Here is a 6,000-nt window from a genome sequence, read left to right on the forward strand (position 1 = left end):
ATGCAAAGAGCATATATAGTGAAGAATAATCAGAATTATTTCCATTCAAAATTCAGACGTGTTAGTAACATGGTTAAAGATTTTAACCTCTGATTTTTAAATTAACAGCATCCAGAAACTTTTCTGTAGCTAGTAAGCTCCCCAAGAGAAGAGGCATGTTTTCCCTACCTGAGTTACCATCTACTGGGAAGAGAGCTTAGTGTTCTATAATACCTTTCACAGGTTAAGCATCCCAAAGAGTTCCAACACAAAGAATCAGGAACATTGAATATTTGATTTCTTACGTTTTATACCCATCTATACTGATGTCCAGGCACATCAGGGGAGTGTCTTGGAGCTCCAATTCACTTTTCTACTTACAAAGCACTGAGGCACTAAAGAAAAGGTGAGAATTAAAAGGGAAATTGTCAGGTTCAGTACAGCCTAAAATTCAGTTGTTGTACCAACTTTTTTTTTTTTTTAATTTAAGTTAGAACCAAAATGTTGCCACAATTTTAAATTATTCCATTTGAAAGTTACATTGAACATTTATCATGCAGTGTTTCCACATGAATACTGAAGCATTAGTTTAGAACACAGAGCAATAACTAGTGTTTTTATTGCCCAAGCTAAGGAATATAACAGAAAATAGGAAACCAAGTTTCAATTTAAGCAACAAAGGTTTCTTGGTTGTGGTGCTTTTGCTGGATTATTTTAGAAAGAACACTTTAACCTGTGAGGGGCCCTTTGACAATTCATCCAGTTTCCCAACAATTATGAAGAACCAAGACAATAAGAAACCAAAGTTTCTTATTTTGATGGATTTAAAATAAGGTTTAAGGACCTCTTGAAAAAACAGAATTATTCAGGGATTCTAGTAGTTGAATAACAAACTCTTGCCATTTGTATAAGGAAAACAGACATTAAAAATCCTAGGTGAAACCCCAAAAGACATAAGAATTATTGACATTAAGTTCATGTTAACGTGCAGAGTAACACACATCCTCCAACCCCACTTCAATGCACCTATCCCAGACCAAATCCCCTCCTGATCTGTGCATCTCACCTAAGAAACACCTAAGTCTACAGACTTGGGACACGCACAGACCCATGCTTACTACGCTTTGTAGAGAAACCTGTCACACACCTTCCTCGAGACAAAGCTCAAAGGTATTTCAGGTGTTCAGAGAGAGACCACAACGCAAACTATCCAGCCCAGTTCTCACTTGCACCTGGAAGGCCTCTAGTAAATTGAGAGAAGAGCTATAGAGAGAAGACAAGCAAAGAGGACACAGCTGGATCCCTTTAACAGAGGCAACAGGCGGTAGAAGTAACACCAAGTCCCTAATGATGACCCTCCCATTCAGCATCTCCCGCTGAGTATCGCGGGCGGATCGCACACGCGTCCACACAGGAATACAGTCCGCGTCCCTCCAGCGGGGCACGTGAGCGACCCTGGGGTAAACGCACCCTGGGGAGCCCCCGCCCCCACGCCAGGCTCAGTGACTGGGAGGGGCAAGGCTGACCTGGGACTTGCTGGGGAGGGGTCCACAGGAAGCAAAACAAGTCGGCCTGGGCGGTCCCGGCCAGGGGCGGGGAGCAAAGAAGCCCCCACCCCCACCCCCACCCCCAGGCCCGCTCAGGCGCAAAACGGGGGAATGGGCGGGAAGCGGCCCCGCAGGGTAGGCGAAGGCCCCGCAGGCCAGGCCAGCCCGCAGACGCCGGGGGACAAGACGATGCCCGCCTCCCGTGCGCAAGGCGAGGGGAGAAGAAAGCTCCGCGGGCCCGTGCGCTGGGGCCAAGCCACCGGGAAGGGGACTAACCCCCGGCGCGAGCTGACCCCGGCCGGGGCTCCCTGCGCCTCCCTACCTCGGCGAGCGCGTCTCCCCGTCGCGGCGTCTCAGGCAGCCTCCGCTCAGGCGGGAAAACTGGCGCTCGCCACCATCACCGACACTTCAAGATGGCGGACATATCAGACCCTTCGAACCCTCCTCCGCTCCCCCTCCTCGCCTGCCAATCACGTCGCCCTGACACGCCCATGGCCCCACCGAGCACACTTCACTGGACAGCAGCAGAAAGTCCGCCTCCCATTGGCTTTCCTTCAGCCGCCAATCACTCAGGAACTACACCACCAGTGGGCCCAATGGGGATTCAGGGCGGGCTGAACGGGATCCTGCGGTCCAATCAGCGCGTCCGGGTGGGCCCGTCTGGATTCCCACCTTCACGCCTTAGCAACAGATGAACGTCACAGAGACGGGCGTGTTTTTTCCCCAATCAGAGACGCGAATACCGTTTAAAAATAAACCGGGTTAGCCCAATCAGCTGGGGAAAGGCACAGGCCGGTGTGTGACCAATGGGATCCGCAGGGGGCGGGGAGGAAGCCCAGCTCCACAAACACAAACAAGCCTCGCCCACCGCACCTCCCCATTGGCCAATGGAAGAAATCACGCCCTCCGCTGAGAAGCGAGGCCGCGAAACTGCCTGACAACAACTTGCCGCTAATGGAGCTGGGAAGGGGCCGGTCACATGACTCTGGAAAGGTTATGTCAAGTGACGGAGGACCCTTTTACGCGTTGGGGAATTAGCTCAAATGGTAGAGCGCTCGCTTAGCATGCGAGAGGTAGCGGGATCGATGCCCGCATTCTCCATGGGAGGGTACCTGTTTTTAATTCTTTCCTGGTTTATGACTAGCCATACAAAAATAGGTGGTTTAAATTATCTGCTTTAAACCCTATGAGCCACAAATCGCACATGTTAAATTTGTTTCCCCATACTTTATTGAGTTGACTATGCCTTTGCAAACTCCCCCCCCACACACACACACAAAACCTCCAAAAATGCACGTGCCCATTAAATCCAGCAAAATAATAACAACAAAAATTGCACATGCACATTTTGCCCCAAGAGAAAACCTCACATGTGGCTAGTGAAAATAATTTTCACATATATGTTGCATCCTATTGAAAAATAGCCCTTGGCTTCAATGGTTTCTACAGAAATGTTGCCTTTCACAACAGGAGTGTGGCACCCCAGTTAAAATAAATAGATCCCTCTACTACACACACACCAGTTGCATCTGCAAATCCTCAAATTTCCATATCTAGATCAGGTAATTGCAAGCTTAAACAGCAATCGTTGCCAGCTCTTGCAATTTTTATCAAAAGTTTCACAATATTTGGTATTTTTCTTAAAGACTCAGCTCCTAGAGTCATGGGATTACATGAGACTCTTAGTTCTCTCTCTCTCTCTTTTTTTTTAAGTTTCTTATCCTCATGGTTGTAGAGAAAACCTTGAAAAAATGAAATGTTGAAGGTTCAAAAACCAGAAGGCAAATAAAAAGAATAAAATGATATTTTTAAGATCATGCTTTTGGGGAGCCAGATTCATGATTTGTAAACACTTGATGTGGCAATACTATATTAGCCATACTGTATAAAAAAGCTGGCTTACTATGAGTGTGTATTTTGTGAGTGCAGTCCTGAAACTCAGATTTGCAATTTTGGCACACAAATTTTAATTTAGTTTTGTCAGCTAATCTATGAAACAGTATGAAACATTTAAATTACACATTTGTAAAAATATATTTGATTAGCTTACTACTTTGATACCAAGATAGATATTTCAAATAGCTTTCATGTTCTTTCATAATGGGATGATTTTGTGTTTAGGATCCATCATGTATTATCATTATTTTTTAAACTATGATATATTATTAGGACAAAAGTCAAGAGACTAAAAGTTTACTTCATATTTTAAGAAACTTCAAAAATATTAAATTAACATTTTAAAAACCAGCAGTATGACAGAAAGTAAAAGGAGATAATTGCTGAACTGCATCTTAGAACGTTTGAAGGTCCTGATCCTGAAAACAACTATGTACATACTTAATTTTATATAGTAGTCAGAAGGTGTAAAGCTAGGCATGTGCTTAAATACCTTATTGTGATGATTTGGGGAATCTGTCTACATACTGTGTGAGTTACTGTGCTGGCTAAAGAGGGGAGATGGAGGACACTTCCTTAGACAGCCCCTAATGGGTGTGGCTCCCATCCTTCCAGAGGACAAGGTCCCCTGACCCAGAAAGTGAGGTAAGGGAGGGGATGCTTTCCAGTTGGTGAAAAGTTCATGTGTTTTTTTGACTTAGCACTAGCATCAGCAGGAGAGGAATTGGTCCTGCTCTCTTCCAGTAATAAATACATGTTCTGCTGTTACTGAGCGCATGCCTGTCATCATTCTAGAGACTCCAGCGGTTTTTGTACTAACCCAGAAATGAGACTGCAAGATCAAGCAACAGTACAATTTATGAATTCTAGTTGATGTTATGAAATTGTTATGAAATGATTGTATCCTAGCATGCATCACGCTGGATATGGAAACAGCCATCTGCTATCAGGGCTGGAGAACCATCTCCAGACCAGAGTCAATGGTAGTGGTAGATCTTTAATGGCTGCTTGTTCAGTTGAAAGCACTTTAGGATAATGAATTGGCTAAAAGCCCAGGGAAACCAGTGTAACCAAGTTTTTCTGTAGGGTACGGGGATAGTAGAGAGTAGACAATTCCCAGCAGCAGAACAGAGAAACAGGGATGAAAATCAGAGATTTAAAGCAGACTCAGAGACCCAGGAAGCTTTGGTAGAAAAGAGGAAGAGACATGCATGCTTTCATAGCAGGGGTCCTGTTTAACTGTGGGACCAGCCAAGGTGAAAGGAAAGAAGCTGACTTGGAGCAGAGAGAGGGAGAGACTCCATGATGATTCTGAAGAGAAGAAGTGTGGGGAGAGAACTTAGACACCTCAGATGGCCCTGCCAAGGCTAGAGAACTCTGCAGAGTGATGAGGAAACTGAGGCAGACAAACGCATACAGGTGAGTATATTACTTTGCCTAGATCTCTGATCGCTCATTTTATCTAAGTAAAATGCAGTGGTGTTTTAGAATTCTGTGCAAAGGCTGTTTGCGTGCATAAGCATAGTTTGACTTCTGTAGCTGGTGTAGGGCAGCTCCAGTCAGGCCAACAGGGCCACATGGGGGGGAGGAGGGACAAATTGCACACTTGCTCGAGGCTTGCAGGTGGGGGTAGGGGCAATGCTTCCTCTGCCCCTCCCCAAACTACACCCATGTTTGTGTATGGATGTTTTCCTCACTATCATGTGCCCCTTAAGAGATGAACTATAAACCTCAAGTGCCCACACAGCTAAAGTACTGGGGGAGGGTGTGCTTAAGCTACAGAAGAGAGAGGTCAGCACTGGTCCTACTAGGCAATTGGACCATAGGATTTCAACTCTCGGAAGGGGGTGCAAGACAGAGGATCTATACCCTGAGAGTGTGCCTAGAGATCCCAGTGGAAGCAGTGTCCGGATCTGTTCAAACTCAAAAGGCTTAAACCACATGGGGTCCAGTGAGGTGTGGGCCCCAAACACAGCAGCCTGATGAGTGTCAAGCCAGGGAGAGCTCTACCAGTGCTGTGTGTATGACACTTACTGACTCAGGTCCTTGATACACTGGATGAGAAAAGAGTAGTAATGAGAACAGAAAATATCATCCAGTAGCTGAGTCTTAACTTCAGCTGCTGGCTGCAAAGTTTCTCTGCTTCTGTGCTCCTCTCTGTGCAAGCTGCTTTTTGAAGCCCCCGAATTGACAAGTATGTCCCCAGTGGCTCCTGTCAGCTGCAGGGGGCAGAGGTAAAGGCTACTGTTTACTTAATTCTTGCCATGGGGATCAGTAGCAGACTAGTAGCATTCATGACACTGCACTAAAGGACAGAGGTAAGTGCACATGATGTTCAGAGGGACTTCTTAGGACAAAGTTCAAGGGTGGTAACATCAGGCTGTTCTGGGCTGGTTTGTGCAGAGTAGATGAAATAGTCAAGTATAGACCAAGAGTAGCCATCTGGTGTTCATTTAGCCTGCCCTATATGCAAATTTTGCCATAGAGAGGATATGGTATGAGGGTCTCTCCTACAGGTACACCTGTACTGCATCTCCACAATTCTCCACATCATCTGGGCACCTTAACGCTGTATTTC

At 45.8% G+C, this 6,000-nt stretch overlaps 1 protein-coding gene and 1 non-coding gene across 6 annotated transcripts in view; one reads left to right on the forward strand and one right to left on the reverse strand.

Moving 5' to 3' along the window:
- PPP6R3 (protein phosphatase 6 regulatory subunit 3) overlaps positions 1-2,113 on the reverse strand; it is a 138,605-nt gene extending 136,492 nt beyond the window's left edge. For all 5 annotated transcript variants that reach the window (XM_067540469.1, XM_067540468.1, XM_067540467.1 and 2 more), the window contains exons 1-2: positions 1,849-2,113; positions 285-374 (exon numbers count right to left, since the gene is read on the reverse strand). The gene's annotated coding sequence lies outside the window, so the exon portion shown is untranslated. The remainder of the gene's footprint in view (positions 1-284; positions 375-1,848) is intronic.
- Positions 2,114-2,554: 441 nt separating this feature from the next.
- Positions 2,555-2,627, forward strand: TRNAA-AGC (transfer RNA alanine (anticodon AGC)). The gene has a single exon. It is a non-coding gene; the product is annotated as a tRNA-Ala (tRNA).
- The last annotated feature ends 3,373 nt before the right edge of the window (positions 2,628-6,000 follow it).

Source organism: Emydura macquarii, unplaced genomic scaffold (genome assembly GCF_026122565.2).
Source record: "Emydura macquarii macquarii isolate MOO-44397 ecotype Brisbane River unplaced genomic scaffold, CSIRO-AGI_Emac_v2 contig_587, whole genome shotgun sequence".
Classification (NCBI taxonomy): domain Eukaryota; kingdom Metazoa; phylum Chordata; order Testudines; family Chelidae; genus Emydura; species Emydura macquarii.